Genomic DNA, 24,471 nt, shown 5'->3' with positions numbered 1-24,471 from the left:
CATGCCAAGCTTTCTGTAAGGCCTGGCTTGCCTCAAGGTTTTTGGATGCCTTCTCCATATACTCAGCCATCCTGGAGCGGAGACCAAGTACATAGTCCACTATGTCTTGCTTAGGCTTTTTGAGAGGTAACTCCCATCCTTCCTTCACCAAACACAGTGGGCCTCTTACAGGGTGCCCAAACAACAATTCAAAGGGGCTGTAGCCAACTCCTTTTTGTGGGACCTCTCTGTAAGCAAACAGAAGGCAGGGTAGAAGGATGTCCCATCTTCGCCTGAGCTTTTCAGGTAATCCTTTGATCATACCCTTTAGGGTCTTGTTGAATCTCTCAACAAGCCCATTGCATTGTGGGTGATAAGGGGTGGTGAACTTGTAGTTGACACCACATTCCTTCCACATAGCTGTCAAGTATCCTGACATAAAGTTGGTACCTCTGTCAGATACTACCTCCTTAGGAAACCCCACTCTGGAGAATACTCCCAGCAGGGCCCTGGCCACAACAGGTGCTGTAGTGGTCCTAAGGGGAATTGCCTCTGGATACCTGGTGGCATGATCCACTACCACCAGTATAAATCTGTGCCCAGATGCAGTGGGAGGATCCATGGGACCCACTATATCTATTCCCACTCTTTCAAAGGGGACCCCCACCACAGGTAGTGGTATTAGGGGGGCCTTTGTTGTGCCACCTGATTTGCCACTGGCTTGGCAGGTCACACAGGAGCGACAAAACTCCTTTGTATCTTCATTCATGTGAGGCCAGTGAAAGTGAGGGACAAGCCTGTCCCAAGTCTTATTCTGGCCTAAGTGTCCTGCTAAAGGAATATCATGGGCCAAGGTAAGAAGGAAGCCCCTAAATTGCAGAGGTATAACCAACCTCCTGGTAGCACCAGGCTTGGGGTCTCTAGCCTCTGAATAAAGGAGCCCTTTATCCCAATACACTTTATGGGTACCTTGAGCATTCCCAGCAGCCTCAGCAGCAGCCAGCTGTCTGAGGGGTTCAAGAGAGGGACAGGATAACTGAGCCTGCCTCAAGTCAGCCCTTGAAGGTCCCCCTGTCCCCAGAAACTCAACCTGATCAGGTTCAAGCTCTTCAGGGACAGTTCCTTCAGGGTCCTCTAGATCAGCTTCCTGGGAAGGCTGATTATCACTCTGAGGCAGGGGGGAAGGCACAGCCTTGACCCTCCTGTTCTTCTTCTTGGTAGGTGCTTGGTCCATTGTTCCAGGATCCAAGACCTGAGGTTCAGTGAGGCACTTTTTGGCCTGTGACCTGGCCACAGCAAGGACATGTGATGATATACCTAACATCTCTGCATGAGTCCTGTACTCCACTTCTGACCATAGAGAACACTCTAGGTCATTGCCCAACAAACATTCTACTGGGAGGTCTGCACTAACCACAACCCTTTTGAGGCCAGTTACCCCTCCCCATGAGAAGTTAACAACTGCCACACTATGTGAAGTAGTGGCATTGCTGGCATTGGTCACCAGGTAATTCTCACCTGGTATGTACTGTCCAGGGTCCACAAAGCCTGGTGTCACCATAGTGACACTGGCACATGTGTCCCTGTAGGCTTGAGCCACTTTTTCATTTATTAAAGGAGTCTGTCTGTACTTGCCCAGGTTACTGGGGCTCACAGTCAGGGACAAATCAATGTCCCCATCACAGATCAAGACTGCCTGTGTCAGGGTTCTGTCTAAGTCAGAATCTCCTTCAGTTCCCATAGTGATTCCCACTACACCCTTTGTCTGGGGACCAACACTGCTAACAGTAGTACTGGGAGCAGGTGCCTTAGGGGCAACAGTGTTGGGGGCTCCACCCTTCTTACAATCACTAGTCCAGTGAGTTGTATTCTTGCAATGATTGCACCAGGGTTTCTTTTGACCTTCTTTCTTCTTTCCCTTGGATTGTTGTTGGGACCCACCCTCCTTAGCAGTAGTTTGGGGCCCTGTTGAAGACTTCTGGTCTTTAGATTTCTGATCTCCACCCTTTTGGTCTGTTTTCTTCTGATCACCCCCTTGGCCCTGGTTCTGGTTCTTTTGCTTAACCCTGGTTCTGACCCATTTGTCTGCCTTCTTTCCCAATTCTTGGGGAGAGGTCAGATCAGAGTCAACCAAGTGTTGATGCAGTTGCTGGTTTTGACAGTTATTTAAAATCTGTTCTCTCATCATCAAATTATACAATCCTGTAAAATTAGATACCTTACTTCCCAGCAACCAACCCTCCAAAGCCTTAGTGGCACATTCAACATATTCAGACCAGTCCTGAGTCTGTGTCTTTTGGGTGTCTCTGAACATTAACCTGTACTGTTCAGTGGTTAAGCCTAACCCATCAACCAGAACACTCTTCAGGACTCTGTAATTTCTGACATCCTCTTCTCTAACAGTGAGGAGTCTGTCTCTGCCTCTTCCTTCAAAGGAGAGCCAGAGGATTGCTGCCCACTGGTCTTCAGGAACCTGCTGTACTTTGCAGGCTCTCTCAAGAGCAGTTATCCATTTGTGGATGTCATCCCCACTTTTGTAGGGGGGCACAACCTTAGACAGGTTCCTATTATCAAAGACCCTATCTTTGTCCTTAGGGACAATGCTGCCACCAGTGGGTATAGACCCACTCTCTCTAGGTTGCCTAGCCTTGTTCAGTTTTTCTTCCATCAGGGCTACCTCTAGCTCCTGCTTCCTGATCCTCAGCTGGGCTTCCTGCATTCTGGCCTCATGTTCCCTCCTCTGAGGGGTGGTCATCCTTTTCCTGGAGTGACCTTGAGAGCCTCTAGAGGCATGAGAAGCATTAGAGTCACCTGAGCGATTCCTTTGCCTCCCAAGCCCCTGGTTAAGTCCACTGGGGAGATCCAATGGGATGGTCCCATTGTCAGTCCCCAATAGCCTTAGTTTAGCTGGGCCAAGTATAACACTTGGCACTGGGCTAGTTCTCCCTTCATCATCACTACTCTCTGTATCAGTACCTTTATCACTCTCATCCTCTGTGGTATTATTGCCATCTAAGGGGTGACTATTGGAACTGGGTACCTCTGTAGCATCTTCAGAAGGGGGGCCTCCTGTTCCTGACCCTAAGGGGGCTAACTGGGAAGCTTTCTTGAGCTCTCTCTGATTTTCATCATTTTGCAAGAGTTCTCTGAGCTCAGCAGAGGTAGGGTTCTTGGGCTGTTTAAGGCCTCTAAGAGTTGCCAAATGCCTGAGCTCGTTCTGATTAAGGGTAGCAAAGATGGATGGTGCCCTCTGGGGGTCACTCTCAACAGAGATGGGTACAGTGGACCCCTCTGCCCCAGCCATTGCTCTTAAGTGTGGGTGGATGTGTTGCAATCTACCTCCACTTGGGTTTACCTACTAAACCTATCTAGTAGTTGTAGTCAGGGTGTGCTACTCCCTTTGCTCTACAACAACTAAGTTCAGTAGAACTTATGTATATCTAATCTTGTTTTATATGTACCTACAGGTACCTATGTGATCTTTCAATTGGTAACCAAGAGATTACAATGGTAAAACACAGCAAGCTCAAATCCAACCGCTGCTCACCAATGGGAGAAGTTGGCCTGGTATATGATGCTCACTAGTTAAAGTGATCACCTTGTACCATGCCAAGCAACCCTTATGGTGTGGTTGTAAGTCAACCTTTTCGGACTAGCTGCCCTAGTGGTAGCGTAGGCTAAGCAGTCTTTGAGGCTAAACTCGTGAAGCGTGTTAAGCCAGCTGTTTTACCAAATGTAACCCCCTTTTATACCAATGAAAGGACACCACACAGATATATATATACAATATATATATGTATTTATTTCTCAAAGTAACCCCTAGTCTCTTTATGAGCACAGGAGCACAAATCGTCAAACAAGATTACAGTAGAATACACAGAAGTTGCACTTTATATGGATAGGCCCTGGTGGCCGCTCGAACCATATACTAAAATAGTGGTATAAGTACCACGAACAGAAAAGGGAAAAGGCCTAGGGCCTCTAGAATCGCTGGGCCTACAAGGAGCTAACTTCAGTTAGTGACCAGGAGGTCCACGGGTGGCGTGTGCAGAGCAAATAGTCACACGCGTGCTCCCATAGGTTTCAATGGGTGCGTAAAAAGTACAAAGTTACTGCAAAAAGGATCTTCCGGATGGACTAGGAACTCATGATTTGGAACACATGCACTGGAGATGTAATACTACACTTGGGCACAGGAGTGCCAGCTTTACCTCACCCACAGGAAGCAGGTGCATAGGCCTCGAAGTGCGTCGGGTTTCTTCTATCTGTTCCGTGGAGCCTGTGGACAAAGATGCTGCAGGCGGTCGGTCCGGGAGAGATGTGGTGGATCCAAGAGTGGATCGGAGATGTTGAAGACCTGTAAGCAGAGGGGACAGTGTTCACAGTCACTAGCCAATGACCAGCGTGGCACCAGGTGGGTACCAGGCAATGTCGGGTGCAAACAGGAAGAAAGGTGTAGCTTGTCTCTGCAGCCACGTGGTCCCTGGAGGTCGACGACGTCCAGGAGTCGGTTCACGAGCTGTCCCACGCAGGCTCTCGCTGTCGGCGGTGTCGGCGACTTGATCGAAGCAAACAAGCCTTGGCAAAAGCAATTGTTGTAGGAGATGAAATAAGCTGATAGTTCTGACCAGCAAGGTCAGAAGGACTGCTCCTTTGGAGGGGAGCAAGGGCCAGTCTGGAGCAACCAGACCAGTGGTGTATTTCATAAAGTTCATGGCCAAGATGGCTACTAGCCAGCGGGCCAGCAACCGGTTAGGCGCGTCGAGTGGCAAAATGCAGAAGGACCCCACGCAGATCGTGGAGATGCTGGAGGGCTCACCTTTGGTGCAGATGCTGCTCGAGGGCTGGGCTTCTCAGATCCCAAAGCACAACTTGGAGGGAGCCTCGGTTGTTGCACTTGTCAGCTTGTCGTGGTTGTTTCAAGATGGCTGGCTCCACGTGTCTCGGTGCCTCCACGGGTCTCCTCTTTTCAGGGACTGTGGATCGGGCGGTGAGAGGTCTGGAGGTCCAGGTCTTGTCAGTCTCTGGGCTCGGGCTCCGGCGGGAGGCGGCGGCAAAGCAGACGTTGATTCGCTGGATGGTGCTTGCGTTAGCAAGGTGGTCACTCCCTGACCACAGGGGAGATTTCCTTCAGTCTTCTGTGCAGCAGAATGTCGAAGTTCCCGTCTTCTTCTTAGTTTCAAGTTGATTCCAGGATGTCTGAAGTCTTAGGACACAGCTCCTACCTTTAAGCGGATTCTAGGGGCCGGACTACCTGCTAGGTCCCTCCCTATGGGTGGGACCAGGAAGGGGGGTGGTTACACCCCCAATCCTTTGTCCAGCTCGCCCCAGGCCCGGGACTGGTGTGCCCCAGGACCGGTTTGAACTGGCATATGCACCGAGGCTCCTTGTGAGCCACAGGCATGTCTGGTTTCTTTCAAGCCCTACCTGATCAATACACAAAATCCTGTCTGGGGTGGTGCATGCACCTCCCCTGGCAGGAAACCCTTTGTCCACACCTCCCAAGCTGGAAGGACTCCCAGCAGCAGGAGGGCAGACTTGTGTCTGTGGTGGCAGCATCCATTTTGTGGAGCTGAGGCTATGTCTGATTTTACCCGGGTTTCAGGTACTGTACATGTCGTGTCCCTCTAGAAGGGTGGAATGCTAACCCCGTCGCCAGAATTGGCGAGGGGTTAGTATTCCAATTCGTATGACACCTTACTCGACATGTTTTGATAAAGCCAAACCAAAGATAGCATTTAACCGCGAGGTTCATAATGCACTTAAGAGTATATGGTATGACGATATCTGGAAACAGTAGAAGGAAGTTGTTCCGACCACTGCAGACAGGCTCAGCTCATGGCAGAGCACCATCTCACATGGAACCAAGCACTCTGCCTTCAGGATTGTTAAGGCCCGCCATAGGAGTGACTTATAGGTTACCAGGTGTCCCTTTTAAGGTTAGGTATAGGTATACTACACCTAAGTAAGAGGTGATTACACCAACTTACCCCAGCTGAGTGATCAGCCAGTTGTGTCAAATTGTTAGGCCAAGCCTGGGGTGGCATAATACATGCTTCAGCCCCTGGCAGGCCTTGGGTACACCAATGCCCTGGGTACCTAGTGTACACTGGTACAGGGGCTGACAGGGTGATCCACTTCCAATTGGTTATGCACCTAGGGTGCATAGTTTTAATTTAGTAGAGAGAACAGCAGGCTGGGGGTCTGATTGGCAGGCCCACAGCCTCAATATGTCAAAAACCAGTGAAGCAAAAAGCAAAAATTTGGGGTGACCATAGGATAGCAGACCCTACTCTCCTACACCAGCCCAGGGCGGAAACCACATTGAAAGGGACAAAGGATGTTACTACCTATTGCCCAAAGTTTAAGATGATTAAAAACCACCCTGTCAATTACTTTGACTGTTCTATCGATAAAAGAAATAGGATCTTCTTTTTTGAAAATAGGTGCAATGGTGAATAAGGTACAAGAAAAAGGGATGTTGTTGCTGTAATAATTATTAAATACATTCATGATCAGGGATCCACACAGGTCAATATTAAATTTGATCATGTCAATCTGGTCTTGGGGCTTTGCCACCTGGGCTCTGCTGAATCCCATCCTGCACTTCCTGTAATGACACAGAAAATAGTACCGGGTGGGATAATTTGCCCCGCTATAATTCCTCCAGACTCACCTCTTCCTAGATGATAGATGACTTCCAGTAGCCATTCACTAATCCAATTAAACTTTGGAACTCTTTGATTGTAGTTGGTTCCTTGCAGTGAAGAGTAGTGTAACCTTTCCTACAGCAGGTGTTGATGCATTGAGTCTTGACCTGTGAGGTTTGTTGGAGTTTCCTAAGTGCTCCTGGTGTTGAAAGGGAAAGGGGGCACATTTTGGAAAATGGGGCATCATCTGTAAAATTGAGGGAGTGATAGTAAAAGCAGCAGCAGCCCATGCAGGTAACAGCGGTGGGGCGGGAGGGCCGTATGGGGGGGCTATTTCGAGGGACAATGCTGAGAGAAAATTATTATCTGGGTCACATGGTAGTATTGCAAAAGAATGCAGAGGCTCAGCTGCCCCTCCATGGTGAGATCTATGTATCACCCTCCCTGCCAATTTCAGTGCTTTCTCTACCCATACAGCTGTTTATTAGCCTCTTGGTTTTCCCCAAGATTTCCTAGGTACTGTAAGCAGTTGGATGTGAAAGAAATGAAGAATTCAGGATAGGGATGTCAAAACAGACCTCCTGCCTACCAGGATTGGTAGTCCTGTCGGACGTCTTGGAGCAGCTAGGCATACTTTATCTGCATCGTTTACTAGTGGAAGGAGCGGTCGCGGCTGCTACCTCCCACCCGCAGTGGGGCGGGTGGGGGAGAAGTGGCAGGGGGGAAGGTGGAGGGGATCGGGTAAAAAAAAATCACTTTCACCTCGCTTGCACCCTTCCTTCTTGGGAGAAACAGGAAGTCCAAGGACTCCCACACTCCCCGCAGCCAATCACAATGGTGGGGGCTGGAGGGGTGGGCATGTTTTCCATGCAGGCTGTAATGCAGCCTGCATGGAGAACAGGGAAAGTGGGCTGACTGTTGTGGGCAGCCTGAGAGGGCCAACCAAACAGCCATTGCGCACTTAGGAGAGTTGTACCCCCCTCCCTTGCTCTGCAGCCCCACCCTGCACTGCCCCGCCCCCTCATGCAAGCTGCCGCAGCAGGAGGACTAAATAAAATGATAATAACATTAGTTATTATCATTTTCTTTTTTTCTTTCTTTTGCTGCATTCTAGGCAGTGGGGTGACGCCACTGGGAAGGAGAAGTCCATATCCCTAGGCATCTAAATCCCCAGTCAGCCTGAGAAATTGGAATTGGGACTGGAGAGGGGCCATCTTGTCCACTGGGTTGTAAATGTTTAGGATCTAGTGTTTTGCAGCATTTATTTTGAACCGGATGCCTTCATATATTCGAAAAACAACAAGGTGATGAAAGGAATGCTTGAATTAAACTCAGCCCCTGGTGATTGTTCATGGGCATATTCAACACCATCGTTAATCACCCTGTCTCAGGGCCGGACTGGGAACCAAAACCGGCCCTGGCAAAGTGCTCGGCAGGCCCCCACCCCTGGGAGGGGGGGAGGGAGGGGGTTGGGGGTGCCGCCGAGCTCTTTGCCAGGGCCGGTTTTCGGCCAATTTTGTTACAGGGCCGATTTTGCAGCTATGCTTCAAAAACGGCCGTGTAACAAAAACGGCCCCCTGGGGCCCAAAACCGGCCCCAACCCGTGCGGCGCACCGGGGGATTGCCCGGTGCCCTCTGCGGCCAGTCCGGCCCTGCCCTGTCTGCCACACCAGAGATCTACCATATGCAAATTCATCGGTGTTGGTCCTGTTCCAGTTGGAACAGCCCAGCCTGACCTACCAGGCCAGATCCCCTCTAGACGGGAACAGAAGCAACCCCAGACTAGTTTCTACCTACTCAGATCTTGTCAGTGAGGTAAAGCTTTAGTCATGTGGCACAGTGAGCACAGGATGCATTTCTGGGCATACCGGTTGTACTTAAGTATCTGTTGCGAAAATGTCAACAACTAATTAGAAATGCTAAGTTTGAGTGATAGGAAGCCAGAAGAACTATGGACATAAATCAAAGAAACTATAAAGAATGAATCTCAGAAGTGGCTACTCAAGACAAAAAAAGAAAATGAAACCCAAGCGGATATCAGAACAAACAGTAGAAATGACATGGAAAATTGGGGGAGAAGCCAAGATATAAAAAATGAGATTCTTATGAAAGCATGAACGAGCACACTGAATCTCTCATACTTTGCATACTGCCAGTTCGTCAGGACATTTTAGACTGGCCTTACAATAGATACCCTTTCTTGCCTTTTGTTTTGCAGACTCCATAACACTGCACATCAGTGGGACAGAAAACTGTATCATTTCAGAATGTGGCATCTTCCACCAGCCATTCTAGTTGCTGAAAGGCCAAACTCAAAATTCCAGCAACAAGTGTGGTCTGCCCTGGACCCAAGAGGATGCTAGCCACAAGTGTGGTCTGCCCTGGACCCAAGAGGATGCTATCATCTTCAATTGATCGAGGAAGTTCCTGATACACCCTACTACTGGTATCGGCTCTAGCTGATGAAGAAAGTTCTTTGGAACATTCCTTCTGGTGTTTCAGCATTTAAAGGATTTTCTAGGCATATTTGTTCTGGAAGTCCAATCTACAGGCCAAAGTTTTGGGTCATGGACCACCATACCTACTCTGGAGTTTGTTTCTGATTTCAAAAGCAAGGGAGCATTCTGCCTTACTTCCAAACTATAAGAGGTGATTGAATATAAATCTGAGTGGTCCTCATGTTAATTAAACTTTGATGAAGTAAGCGTCAGATGATTCACCTGTGTACATTTCCTGCAAGTGGTATCTGAGCGCTGTTGTTATTTCACAGGAACCAGAAAGTACAACAGAGGTCACCTGAAACTAGGACTGTACACTCAGGTTCTCAAAATAGGGTTAGCATCTCTAAGAAGTTCTGCTATGACTTTTATTTACTCTCCAACAGGTATATATGAGTATATAATCCGAGAATTATGCATTATTTTGCAGACAATGGCTGAGGTAGAGCAGGTCTTTGATTCTCATCCCTTCCTACAAGCGTGTTTCAGACATGCGTACTACATTTGGATATTTGTTTGTGCCACAAATTATTTCAGTGCACAGAAGTTACAGCAGCTGCACATACCAGGAGTCCACAATCTGGATGCAAGCGTAGCTCCAACTTGGCACCACAATGCTGAGGAGCACTCATAGGTACAATTACTGCTGCCAGTAAAGCTTTCAAGATATTTAATTTTCCATCTTGTTTTTTTTTTTTTTGTCCTCATCTCACCATATAGCACCTGCAATGAGAAGCAGTAAGCCAACCGATATCCTGAGCTCCCCCTGGCATCTGCCTTTTGCGTTAGCTATAGGCCTGCCCAGGCCAACTTCTTTTGAAGCTGGGTGTAATCATAGGACCTGGGGGTACTAAATCAATCTCAGGTCTCTGCCCCAGCTTAAGAGTGGTGACCAAATGCTAGATTCCATACCATCCAAGTGGCCAAGATCTAATCGGGCAGCACTGAATGAGGCCCTCAGCCATTTTTCATACAGTGGGGGTGTTGGATCTTTCCACAGTCTGCATATCTCTCTTCTGGCAATAAGTATTAAGTACATTATCAAGCCTTTTTGCGTTACTGACATCCAATCCATCAAGTCATTATTAATACCAAAGATTACTAACGGAAGGCTCAAGATGATCTTGACTTTAAAAATAGCATAGAGCGCATATTCCACTTGCTGCCAAAAGGGCCTTAATTTTCCACACTCGAAGAAAATGTGTAAATCATCAGCTGGAGAAAATTCACACCTTGGGCATTTTGCAGATACATGGGTAGCAAACTTGGCAATTTTCTTAGGGGTGTAGTATAGTCTGTTGATAACATAGAAATGGTTCTTTTTTAATGAAGCTGTATAGAGAGGAGTCCATACCAAACTCAGATAATATCCAAAAGTGGTTGCAACTTAAAGAATTACCTATCTTAACTGAAAGTTGCCGTCTCTCTATAGATGCCCCTATAACAGAGCTAGAGGTAAAACTATATATTAGCAAGGTCAAGAGTAACAAAGCTGCAGGGACAGATGCCCTTCCGGGTGAAATATATAAAATACTACAGAATGAGTTACTTTCCGGGATGTGTGAACTATTTAACTCCATATACAGCCCTAATGGTAGAGTCCCAAGCTCATGGAAAGAGGCCACGATCGTTCTTGTGCTAAAACCCGGGAAAGACCCCCGTAAAGCAGATTCATATAGACCAATCTCCCTCCTAAATGCTGATTATAAGATCTTTATGAGTATTTTGGCAGGGAGATTGGTTAAGGTAATCCCTTTTTTGATAAATAGGGACCAAAAGGGTTTTATCCCCGGCAGATATATTCAAGATCAGACTCTGCAGTTAATTGGTAGCATTGATCTAGCAATAGCAAGGTCAGAGCCCCTGGCTGTCGCTGCATTTGATGCAGCTAAAGCCTTTGATCGTGTCTGCTGGATTTTCCTTTGGGAACTTCTGAAATCAATGGGCTTGGGCTTAACTTTTATCCAGACCTTGACCAATTGCTACCAGGGTGCCTCTGCCACAATCTTGTTAAATGGCCTGTTAACATCTAGTTTTGCAATAACTAGGGGTACAAGGCAGGGTTGCCCCATTTCACCCCTGCTGTTCGACTTGTATATAGAACCGCTGGCTCAAGCCATAAGATTAGATGAGGCAATTACTCCCTTTGGTGTTAATCTATATAGAAGTAAGGTAGCCCTATATGCAGATGACTTGCTGGTCTATACCAGTAACCCAAATGAGGCACTTCCCAGAGTAGAATTTATTATGGAGGAGTTTGGAGCTCTTTCAGGCTATCTCTCCAACTCCTCCAAAACGGAGGTGATGTGCTGGAACATCGAGAATCGGGCTGGCCGTATCAGCAAGGAATTTAGATATCTCGGGGTAACTATAGTGAGAAATATTGATGATATCCCTAAGATCAACTTGAAAAAAGTGTCAAATGAGATCGAACATCTATTCTTAAGATGGAAGAACTTGCCCTTAACTATTTATGGAAGAGTTAACTTGATAAAAATGGTAATCCTGCCAAAGTTAACTTATCTATTTAGTACCATTCCTCTTGGTTTCTCAGATCGAGATATCAGTAAATACAAGGCAAAATTGGCAGTTTCATCTGGTCAAATAAAACATCAAGACTCTCCTGGAAGAAGCTAAGGCGGAAACTTCTGAAGGGAGGTTTGGCCCTTCCCGATCTTTCGTGGTATGTCCACTCGTTCCAATTTAAAAATGTTCGGGCATTACTTATGTCTCCGGGTGATTCTAGTTGGGGGATGATTTTGAAAGAAATGGCTATTTTTGAGGGAGGAGGAGGGGGCTTCTTATATAAGTTTGGTGCTCCAAGGTATTTCAAAAAGGTACGGTTAAAGGTACTAAAAACAGCCTTAAATGGGTGGTATAATATCAGGAGAATGTGGGGGATCCGTTATTACTCAGACTTCGCCCCTATCTGGGACTCCCCTGGTCTGCCTGCCTGTTTGAAAGACTGCCTGGCGAAACCTATAAAGGATGCTGGCCTTATGATTTGGTCTGACCCTATTTCCTCAGAAGGCGTCCATCCATGGGAGGTGTTAAAGGCCCGAATTGGTAGCCTATTCTCAAGGTTTAAATATCTCCAATTGGTCTCCTGGTTTACCGCAGAGAAAGAACATATAGGTGGAAACTGGGAAATAGAGTCTCTTTTTCAAAAAACAAATCCTATCAAAAAAGAGGCAGGCCATTGGTATAAAACACTTCTGGAATTTGATCAGGCCAAGTCACCCCCACTGCAGTCGGTCTGGAACTTATCTGTCTTGGACAGTGTTGCTGTAGAGCTATATGAATCTTCTCTGCATATATTGTATAAACTAATCAAACCTGCTTCATTAATTTTCCATCTTGTGTGTTTCTGCACCACTGCTACTCTCATGCGCCCTGGCTTGGTTTAAACCACTCCCAACAACAACTCTCACAATGCACCCTTTCTAGAAATCCAGTAACCTTCAATCAATCAATCACAGCATTTATATAGCGCACTACTCACCCGGAGGGTCTCAAGGCGCTAGGGGAGGGGGGGTCCGCTACTGCTCGAACAGCCAGGTCTTGAGCTGCTTCCTGAAGGTGAGGTGGTCCTGGGTCAGGCGGAGGTGGGTCGGGAGGGAGTTCCAAGTCTTGGCGGCCAGGTAGGAGAAGGACCTTCCTCCTGTGGTGGCTCTTCGGATCCGGGGGACGGCGGCGAGGGCGTGGCCGGTCGATCGAAGTTGGCGTGTGGGAGAGTAGAAGTTGAGGCGGCTGTTGAGGTATCCTGGGCCTTGGTTGTGTAGGGCCTTGTGTGCGTGGGTGAGGAGACGGAAGGTGATTCTCTAGTTGACCGGGAGCCAGTGCAGATCTCTCAGGTGTCCGGAGATGTGGCTGCGACGGGGGATGTCCAGGATGAGTCGTGCTGAGGCGTTCTGGATTTGCTGGAGTCTCTTCTGGAGTTTGGCGGTGTTTCCGGCGTAGAGGGAGTTGCCGTAGTCCAGACGGCTGGTGACGAGGGCCTGGGTGACCGTCTTGTGGAAATATGGATTTTTCTGGTCAGTTATGTCCCCTATCTTGGACCCCAACGGTTCTATGTGCATGTTACAAGTACATGTATGTTCCCTCCAGTTCCAGTTATGAAGACGCAAACACATGTGTGTCCACCGTCAACATGTCCTCTGTCAGATCCGCCATGAATAGGCCGGATATTCCATTCCTAAGTATGAAAAGCCACCGGCTTTACACGGTTCACTTATGCCATTTTACAGTCCAGGCAAGTAGGCCCTGATTCTGTCATCAAACTCTTCTTGCCTTCTGCCTCTGAAAACTCCAGTCTGAGCCTGCATCTGTGACCATGAACTTTGTCTCATTCTCTGCGCGGCTCACGAAGCCTGACATCAGCCTATTCTCTGCCAAGAACTGTATTTCACCTTCGAATTATCTGCTTCCCCCTCAGCCGATGCATTCCTGCCTAGTAGTTTAAGTAAACATTCTTCCAGTTACCAAGCAAAAGGCCCGGCTTCTCTGTCCTCATGTAAGTAATTCATAGCCCTGTTACCATGGAATATTTCTACCCCCTCGCATTTAGTGTAGACACTTAGACGCTTGTACACGCACACACAGTCAGTATAGAATAGATTCTGTCCGAGAGTCCTTCTTTTGTGGATAACATAGTTCTTTAAACATAGGATGTTAGATATGATTTGGGATTAGGTTGACTTGACCCCCCAGACTTCTTGTCTCCACATGTAGAGCTAAATGTCAAGTCCCCTTCACCCCCTAGTTGCACGTCAATCACACGTCATGCTGCTGCGCGCGCATCTATGCCAAGTATTATCTTATAGATCCACCTATATGTGACATCATAACCAATTATGTTCCTTTTTACTCTTTATTACACCCATTTTCGGTTACGCATATAAATCGTCATTTTCCTTATCAATTGTTACGCCTACTGGATTCGCTTCATTGTAATGTATGTACTATAAAAGTCATTTCTTGTCAATAATGTATGTACTTCACTTCCTGAACCTCCGTGGTGATGGAACTTGGAGCAACCGATTATAATCGTTCATTGGAATAAAGCCCATTCCGAACCTCTAATACCACGGATTCTGCCTCTCATTTTACTGAGCTGTTTTATTATGTTTCCGTATCAAATTAAGTCCCGGTAAAGGAAAATTATTTACCACATGAATGGCGCCCGAATAGGGACACTTTCTCATCTCACGCGCCGGCGGTGAGTTGCAGGCCCGGTCTCCTGCCACAGCTGGACGGACAATAACGCGTACCAGCAGGATTTCCTGTATCTCCCTCCGGTCAAGCGGGGGCGACTGAGGCTGCGATCAACACCCAGACGAGGCGGTGAGAAGTGCGAAGTATCCCGACCAGAGCCTAGCTGAGAGAGCAAGATCCGAGGTATACAGAGGCCCACCAGTTTCCGAAGTCCCAAGTCGAGTCCAGTTTCCGACGAGTCGAGTCGAGTCCAGTCCGGTCCAAGTCCAGTTTCCGAGGCCTTCCGTTTCCGAAGCTACCCGGTGAGTACCATTGCTGGGGAGGCATTTCTGACGTGCACATAGGTTGTGCCGGTCAAGACGGGTTTGGGTACACAAATCCGGTCTGCACTGTTTTAGCAGTGTATATGTACTGTTTAGCAGTATATCAAGTATTCCGAAGTATCTAGTTAGTGTCAAGAATTATGCTTGGTGATTAGTTATGCAGACGATCATCATTGTTGGTTATTTTAAAGGTTAAGAATGTTTAATGTTTAATGTTTAATGTGTTAAACGTCCTGCATATTGTGGTATGAATGGTTGTTCATTATTGTGCTTTTGTACTAAGTGTGTTCAAGATTAAGTATCAGATCAGTTCTCAATATGCCGCTCTTTTCGAAACTAAGACAGATCACTACAAGAAAAGGGGTACTCGAAGAAGCCGTTCCTATTCCTCCTAGGGACACTCCAGGGTACTTCATGTATCATAAACATGGCTTAGATGCTATATTATTTCTTGATTTATGGGTAGACTACACCAAGGAATTACCAGAAAGTCAGAGGTGGCCCACAGCGGGAACCTGGGATGCAGAGTGCATCATGAAAGTAGAAGAAGAGTTATGGAAAAGGAAAGTCAGACAGTCACAGAAAGATGCCATTGAATTATGGCGTAAGGAATCACATAGACGAACAGAAAAAGCACGTAGACAGGAAGAGAAGAGTAAAGAGAATTCTAATAAAGTCCGAGAAAATCTATTAATTGAGGAGGGTATCCGAGTGAAATCAGAACAAGTAGATAGACAAAGGAATGCCCTTATGAATGGTATGTATCCCCTTCTGGCCGAAGGATTACCTAAGGCTACTCCAGAGATACCGAAAGACTTGCCACCCCCATTATTCCCAATAAAGGTACATCCTAAGGGACATCCTAGAACCGCAGAAGATGTTTTTCTTTCCTCATATTTAGATGACGCAGCTCCCGAGTATGCTAATTCCGCCCCACATAGACCACCTATCAGGGAGGTTCAACGCCAAGATCCGGTACCCGTATCTCTACAGCAACAAGTTCCGGCAAGCACATCTGTCTCTACATCTGTTCCTACAGCTGCTTCTATAGCTGTGTCCACACCTATAGTTGCTGTATCACGTTCAACGAATCCTTTCACACCCGACACCCCAGATGGGGCTACGGGAGGTGCTACCAATATTTTTTCTACGCCACCCAGAATAAATAAACTTACTTTTCAAGAGTCAGCACATTCACGTACACCCAAACTCATAAATGCCCGTACGCTTAAGGAACTTCTGATAGATTGTAGATATGACCCTGTGCCCGGAAAAGAGGACGAAATGACCCTAGCATCATTACGTATCAGACGAGCCGCAGTGTACTTAGGGAAGTTACCAGGAATGACTGCGCATCTGGATAAAATATACCATTTTGTCCAAACAGGGCGAGATCCAGAATGTATTAACAGAGCTATGGAATACCAGAAAGTGGAGATACAGGGGGAACTGTTGCGTTTCCTTATAAATTGTGTGATCAGAAATGAAGACCGACCGGGGGTAGACCCGGAAGCAATGCAAATTCTTACCAGATGGAGCCAGAATATATCGGAAGGTAGACATGATAAACAAAATTGTATAATAGCCATGTGCCGAAAGATCCGTAAAGAAATAGAACGCCTACACGAAGAAAGATTAGCGGTAGATGAGTTCGAACAAAACGAGGAGGAAGGATCAGGACTGCCCACAGGACAGTCAGACACTATAGCCTATGTAGGTAGAGGAAGATCTTGTAATAGTAACAGATGTCCTATTGACCCGATACGTCCGATATGTCCAGACAATAACAGGGGTTTCCCAACACCCATAGTCCATATAAGGTCTAACGAGCATTCGTTCCAAACCGCCGACAAACTACTCTGAGAACGTAGGGGTTATCATTTCCTCGATTCTATGGATGAACAAGATTTAGCTAGGGCAGCTGTCCATTGGGTGGACAGTCCCGGAAAATATAGTGATGATACAGTAGCACGCACGTTTTTGAATCTCACCCCAGATGAACAGAGGTTAGCTGGGATTTATATGATTCAACAACTCATTATACTATATCGGAGTCAACATTCAGATCCTGGTCCCTTACCTGACATATTGACTGAATTGCTTATGAATAAATGGAGAGGTTCAGGTACTAAATTAATTAAAGAAATTCTAGAATCAAGAAAGCAGTATATCCTTTTTGTATGTTCAGACCGTGTCTCATTACCCGTCAAGGAAAGAACCACGTATTACATGGATAGACAGAATCCCTTACGAGAAGTGCACCCAATAAAGGGCGAGGACAATGAGTTTAAACGCGTATTTGTATATACGCCCATATCGAAAATAGAATTGTTACAAATGAAGAAAGTGGTACCCAGTCATGACAAAGACCCAGCGGGTTTTCACCGAGAAATTAAAGACATGTTACTCATGGGAGAGTATACCTATCCCGACATTATGACAATACTGAAGGTATTGATGCCTGCTGGCATTTATGAGAAACTCAAGGAAAAAGAGTGGGAGGTAGGAGACCAAAAGATAGAATGGTCAGCATTAGAAGCAGAAGAAAAGGCCCGAACTGCAGGAGCAGGACTTGGGGATAAAACTAAGGCATTACCAGGTTTACTAGTACAGGTACTGCCACGTTTATTAACTACGAAAAAGGAAGATTGGGGTACAATTTCAGCCTGTAAACAGAAGCAAGATGAAGACACTAGTGATTACTATGCCCGATTTGAAAAATGTTTTGGTATAAATAGTGGCCTAAAAGCAAGTAGCGAATCATACCCACATCTGTTTGTAACAAAATTAGTAGAAAATGCTCTACCCCAAGTAAAGAATAGAGTATTAAAATTCGAGAGTACCTGGCAAGGTAACACTCCATCACAAATGTTACAAATGTTACAATACCATCACAATAGAATTAGAGAGGAACAAGAACATGAACACAGACGCATGAAAGACACGAAAATGAAAATGCTAGTTTCTCAGACAGTTCCAGCTGAAGGACATAAGAAGGGTATGACACATTCCGGTGATTCAGCAGGACCTGTAAAAGGGACATGCAATTATTGTAAAAAGCCAGGTCATTACGTACACGATTGTCCAGTTTTGAAACATAATATCAGCATAGGTAAAACACAAGAAAGACTACGGCCACCTAGACAGGATCAGAATGAACAAGGAGCTCCGCAGCATGCACAGTCCATGCCAGCCGCACAACAGCCAATACAGTTTGTGCCAGCTGCACCACCGTTGCCTGTTGCTGCCACACAGACAACAACACGACAAATGTATCAGACCGCACAGTATGAATATCCTGAGTACCAGCGTTACGCATGAAAAAGCCTAGAGAGGGAAGTTGACTTACCCCTTATTGAAATCCCAGTAGACCAAGAAGGACCTTATATACATAGTGAATTATTAGGCCAAGACAGAAAATTTTTACTCGATACAGGGGCAAGTCGAACGACCATAAAACGTAGTGAAGTTCCAGGGGCACCCCTCTCAGGCTCACAGAATATTTCCCTTGGTTTTTCAGGAAAACCTATTGTTAATGAAGTGTCACAGCCTCTCCCACTTACGATAGGACCTTTGACCCGAACTACCGATTTATTGCTTACTAAATCATGTCCAGAAAATCTATTAGGAATAAAAACGCTGAAAGCTCTAGGAGCCATAATATGTTGTTCTCCGGAAGGAGTGAGGTTGTTTTTACGTGATTTTAAAGGTCATTATGTGTCTAGAGACATGGATCCCCGATTACAGACTTTACCCACACATCTATGGGCACAAGGCCCTACTGATGTTGGTTGCATGAATATTACACCATATCGAGTCACATTAAAGGCAGGAGTGGTACTACCACGAATGCGACAATACAAGTTACCACCAAATGCTGTAGTGGCTTTACTACAAATCATTGACGAGCTCATTGCCCAAGGAGTGGTTGTAGAAACAGACTCCAATGTATGTAATTCACCGATAATTCCGATTCTTAAACGAACAGATCCAAAGGCCCCGCCAGTCTATCGATTGGTTATTGATCTGCGCGAGTTAAACAAATGCATTGTGCCACAATTCCCTGTGGTCCCAGATATCTCGTCATTACTGACAGCCATTGATTCCGAAGCGACATTCTTTACTGTAATTGATCTCAAAAATGCCTTTTTCAGCGTCCCAATAGATCCGGAAAGCCAATATTTGTTCGGATTTAGTTTAAATGGGCGTAGCTTTAAATTCTCACGCGCACCTCAAGGATTTACAGAAAGCCCCAGCATCTATAGCCAAGCACTGAAACGAGAACTTGACAGTATCCACATGCCAGTTAACACTGCTCTGCTTCAATACGTCGATGATCTGTTGATCACCGCGAGAAGTGAACCGGAATGTGAGAAAGCATCACTGACAGTTTTACAATTTCTAGCCGAAAAGGGGCATAAGGTGTCCCCTTCTAAGCTGCAATTCTGTGTCCAGCGAGTTATTTATCTTGGACACTCGCTGTCCAAGGAGGGAAGGCAGCTTACACCCGACCGCATTCAGTTAATAGCTAACATGCAAATACCCAAGACACAAAAGGAGGTGCGGGCTTTCATAGGCCTCACTTTATACTGTAGACAGTGGATCCCGCAATACGCATTTCTAGCAAAATCACTCATTCAGTTGACAACCCAGGAGGCAGCCACATCGACTGTTCTCCCTTGGACCCAGGAACATACACAAGCTTTTGAAAGCCTAAAGAAAGCTTTATGTCAAGCACCTGTTTTAGCAACGCCATGTTACAGAAAACATTTTACACTCTTTGTTACAGAACGCGAAGGTACTGCCTTGTCAGTACTCACACAGGAACAAGCAGGGGCACACAAACCATGTGCTTATTTTTCTAGTACATTAGATCCCGTAGCTCAGGCTTTGCCTGCATGCCTAAAATCAGTGGCAGCGACAGCTTTAGCAATCAGACAAAGCGATGCCATAGTGTTAGGACATCCATTGACAGTTCAAGTACCACATGCAGTAGAGGTTCTTGTAAATAGAACGCAAACACAACACTTGACTATAGCGCGACTTACAGGGTACGAGCTTACATTGTTTCAGCCACATATAGAAATCAGACGCTGTAACACATTGAATCCTGCCACACTTTTGCCAGTAACCGGAACAGACCCACTAGCCCATGACTGTATTGAAGTTATTACTATAACGACGAAACCCAGACAAGACTTAACCGATGTCCCATTGTCAGACCCAGACCTGACATTGTATGTAGATGGTTCATGTATGAGAACAAATACAGGAGAATTAGTGGCTGCTTACGCAGTCACAACAGATACTGAAGTCATTGAAACTAATCGTATAAATACTTTGTCAGCTCAAGCCGCAGAGCTCATCGCTCTGACACAAGCCTGTATTCAAGCCACAAATAAAAAAGTCAACATATACACTGATTCACGTTATGCATTCGGAGTTGTACATGACTTCGGCGTGCTGTGGCGAGAGAGAGGTTATTTAACTTCCCACGGTGTCCACATTCAGCACGGACCCCTCATTCATGCCTTATTAGATGCAATACATCTACCGACTGCAATATCAATTATGAAATGTAAAGCTCATACGAAAGTTACTGATATCATTTCTCAAGGCAATGATTTAGCTGACAGAACAGCTAAACAGACTGCTCAAACACAAACATCCGACATGACAAAGACAATAGTCCCGATGCCGACACATTGTATGACAGTTAAAGATCCTACTCTTGACGTAATTGACATACAGACACATGCTACACCAGATGAAATAAAGAAATGGACTGAATTAGGAGGGATCCAAACGGACCAAGGATGGATGACGAAGGAAAAATCTGTGTGGTTCCTTCCTGATTCAATGGTCCAAGTCATTATTAACACTATCCATAGTCCAGCGCATCTAGGAGAGAAAGCTATGCTAGACAGCATTCAACACATTTGGTTCAATAAACATTTACGAGCAGCAGCCAAACAAAAGGTCCGTACCTGTATGATCTGTTGCCAGTTCAACCCAGGAAAAAGTGTTCCCGTAGAACAAGGTGGATTTCATCCTCCTAATCACCCTTTTGAAGTCCTCCAGATGGATTATATCCAGATGGAACGATGTCGAGGATTCAAATATGTTCTCGTAGTTGTCTGCGCTCTGTCCCGCTGGACGGAGGCATACCCGGTTTCAGATTACACTGCCCCGACTACTGCCAAACAGTTGGTTCGAGAATTCTTCCCACGATACGGTTTACCACGTGTTGTTCACTCAGATAACGGCCAGCCGTTCTCATCCGAATTAATGAAACACGTTTCACTTTTGTTAGGTTATCAGTGGAGATTCCACTGTGTCCGACACCCCGAGGCAGCAGGTCTCGTAGAAAGACATAATCAGACCCTGAAAATTAGATTGTCCAAAATATGCAGGGAGAAAGGTGTCGACTGGGTAGTAGCACTACCAGTTGCACTCTTTTTCACAAGAATGGTCGCACACTCTCGAACAGGGCTATCCCCGTATGAGGTGATCTTCGGCAGACCACCAAATATGTGGGGGACGCCTATACCACACAAAATAACTGATATTGACTGTAATATGCTGACAGATTACTTGGCTTCCTTGATGTCTGCACTACAATCTTGTCGTTCACAGGTAGCTGCAGCCTTTCCTGACAACACTGAGGTGAAACCCCATGACGTAATTCCGGGGGACCTCGTCTTTGTGAGGAATTTCGACCGAAAGACTCAGCTGGAGCCCAGGTGGAAGGCACCCAAGTTGGTTTTACTGACCACAAGGACAGCCGTGAAGATCGAGGGCAAGAAAGGATGGATTCATTCAAGCCATATCAAAAAATTTCATGGACTTCCTGCAGATGTAAACAGCCCACCTCGTGTGTCTTCATCCATTGACTCAAAACTTCCTTTTGTTGAACAGAGCAACTCTGAACACTATAAACTGAAGCTTAGGCCCAACCAGTCGAGCAATTTGATTGTTTAAGTCCTCTCCAAGGTGAAGCGGTTGAATTGTCTCTGACATGTATCCCTTGGACCTGAGTAGAGAAAGCACCCGGAAAATGTTGAAACGACAGGCGTATTGTAAATCACTGCGTAGCCACTGCATAGTGACATTGTTAATCTTGTTTTTCTTGAGTCTTTTAATAATTACTGCAAGTATAGTGTTGCACATATATTACCCTATTGCCAGAAATGTTTACAATGTTACTGCTGAACATTCTTTTAGTGACTTACCTCCGCATGAATTGTCTTATAGACTTGCGCTGCGCAATAACACTTTCATTAGTATGTTACATCATTCCCATCAGACTAGTAATGCCACCAATTGTTGGGTGTGTGGTCGGCTCCCTCCCTATCAGAATTATGAAGGAGTCCTGCCATTCTTTCCACACCCATTTACACATAATGGCTCCTGTGGAGCATGGTTTAGTTTAATCAATTCCATAGACTCAGACACAGCAGTTTACCAAGACCAGTGGGTATGGGGAAATCTGAACCTAGTTTTATTCAAAGTCTGTTACCCTGACCAGGAGGGTCGCCCCAAAGGAACAGGAACTGATCTAGAAAATGAAGTATATGGATTAGGTAACTTTACACCTAATCTCATGATTCTAAATGTCGAATCCGAAGTTGAACTAATTTTGCCCACTATGTCAGTATTCCCAGCGAAAGGTGAATTGTGTGTAAGAAAAGTTGGTTCCATACATATGGGCCATAGTAAATGCACCACTACAGTAGAATTCAGTGATCAAGGCAAATCTTCATTTAGAGCTTATCGCCACTCCTACTTTATATGTGGTCAGACTGCATATATGCGTCTACCTCTAGATTGGGATGGTACCTGCTACATTGCATTCCTTTTGCCACCTGTTTTCCTAGCTCCTCCTGATTATTATAGAAATATTCATTTAGTACACAACAGAGAGCGGAGAGATCTCCCAATTGTCGATTACACTGAAACAGCATGGGGAAAATACACAGATTTCAATAAAGGCATCTTTCCCTATATAGGTACTGTTACTAATAGTAAGTTGATACGTAGATTAACTAGAACCCTTGAAGCAGTAGTGAACGAAACTATTTCCGCCTTAGGCAATTTAACAGAAGAGCAGTCTGCTATGCGGATTGTTGTGCTTCAAAATCGTCTTGTCCTTGACGTCATCCTGGCTGATAGGGGCGGAGCTTGTAGGGTCATCGGATCAAGCTGCTGCGTATTCATACCAGAAAATTCACCGTCTGTATATAAAGCTATAACTCGCCTTCATAAGATTGTAAGCCAGATACACCAGAATCCAGGCACTTGGACTTGGTCCAGTTGGTTTTGGAGTGTGATATCAGCCTGGGGATGGAGAGTTCTATCCTTCCTAGGTATTGGCCTTCTCATACTATTCAGTTGCTGTCTATGTCTACAATGTGGACCAGCGATCTGTGGCCTGTGTGCCACATCGTGTATTCCACCACCAAGATCTCATTCGTCACGGAAGAAGAAAGAAGAACAAATGATGTTATATGAACAGATCAATGGATTGATGAAGATTGATATCTCTTAACGGGCAAGTAGGGGACAAGGAGGGAATGTGGAAATATGGATTTTTCTGGTCAGTTATGTCCCCTATCTTGGACCCCAACGGTTCTATGTGCATGTTACAAGTACATGTATGTTCCCTCCAGTTCCAGTTATGAAGACGCAAACACATGTGTGTCCACCGTCAACATGTCCTCTGTCAGATCCGCCATGAATAGGCCGGATATTCCATTCCTAAGTATGAAAAGCCACCGGCTTTACACGGTTCACTTATGCCATTTTACAGTCCAGGCAAGTAGGCCCTGATTCTGTCATTAACTCTTCTTGCCTTCTGCCTCTGAAAACTCCAGTCTGAGCCTGCATCTGTGACCATGAACTTTGTCTCATTCTCTGCGCGGCTCACGAAGCCTGACATCAGCCTATTCTCTGCCAAGAACTGTATTTCACCTTCGAATTATCTGCTTCCCCCTCAGCCGATGCATTCCTGCCTAGTAGTTTAAGTAAACATTCTTCCAGTTACCAAGCAAAAGGCCCGGCTTCTCTGTCCTCATGTAAGTAATTCATAGCCCTGTTACCATGGAATATTTCTACCCCCTCGCATTTAGTGTAGACACTTAGACGCTTGTACACGCACACACAGTCAGTATAGAATAGATTCTGTCCGAGAGTCCTTCTTTTGTGGATAACATAGTTCTTTAAACATAGGATGTTAGATATGATTTGGGATTAGGTTGACTTGACCCCCCAGACTTCTTGTCTACACATGTAGAGCTAAATATCAAGTCCCCTTCACCCCCTAGTTGCACGTCAATCACACGTCATGCTGCTGCGCGCGCATCTATGCCAAGTATTATCTTATAGATCCACCTATATGTGACATCATAACCAATTATGTTCCTTTTTACTCTTTATTACACCCATTTTCGGTTACGCATATAAATCGTCATTTTCCTTATCAATTGTTACGCCTACTGGATTCGCTTCATTGTAATGTATGTACTATAAAAGTCATTTCTTGTCAATAATGTATGTACTTCACTTCCTGAACCTCCGTGGTGATGGAACTTGGAGCAACCGATTATAATCGTTCATTGGAATAAAGCCCATTCCGAACCTCTAATACCACGGATTCTGCCTCTCATTTTACTGAGCTGTTTTATTATGTTTCCGTATCAAATTAAGTCCCGGTAAAGGAAAATTATTTACCACAGTCTTCCTGGTCTCGGTGGGGATCCACCGGAAGATCTTACGTAGCATGCGCAGGATGTTGAAGCATGACGGCGT

This window comes from Triturus cristatus, chromosome 3_2 (genome assembly GCF_964204655.1).
Source record: "Triturus cristatus chromosome 3_2, aTriCri1.1, whole genome shotgun sequence".
Taxonomy (NCBI): domain Eukaryota; kingdom Metazoa; phylum Chordata; class Amphibia; order Caudata; family Salamandridae; genus Triturus; species Triturus cristatus.
This window is presented reverse-complemented; position numbering follows the sequence as displayed.